Consider the following 240-nt stretch of genomic DNA (forward strand, 5'->3'; position numbering starts at 1 on the left):
CACGCTGGCAGCCTGGCCAGGTGCCGGCCACCAGCCCTCCCGCCTGCCCTGGAAAAAGGGGGAGAAAAGCACGTGCAGCCCCCCTGGCCTCCTAAAAATCACACCTGGAGCAAACACCTCTATGAGGAGGGGGCATCTGGGGTTTATTTGTTGAAGTGCTCCAATTTTTAAGCTCTCCAATTTTTAAGCTTTTCAACTAATATTTCCAATTCTTAAATTTTTACTTTTTAAGTTCTTCAA

Source organism: Fulmarus glacialis, unplaced genomic scaffold (assembly GCF_000690835.1).
Source record: "Fulmarus glacialis isolate BGI_N327 unplaced genomic scaffold, ASM69083v1 scaffold30037, whole genome shotgun sequence".
Taxonomy (NCBI): Eukaryota; Metazoa; Chordata; class Aves; order Procellariiformes; family Procellariidae; genus Fulmarus; species Fulmarus glacialis.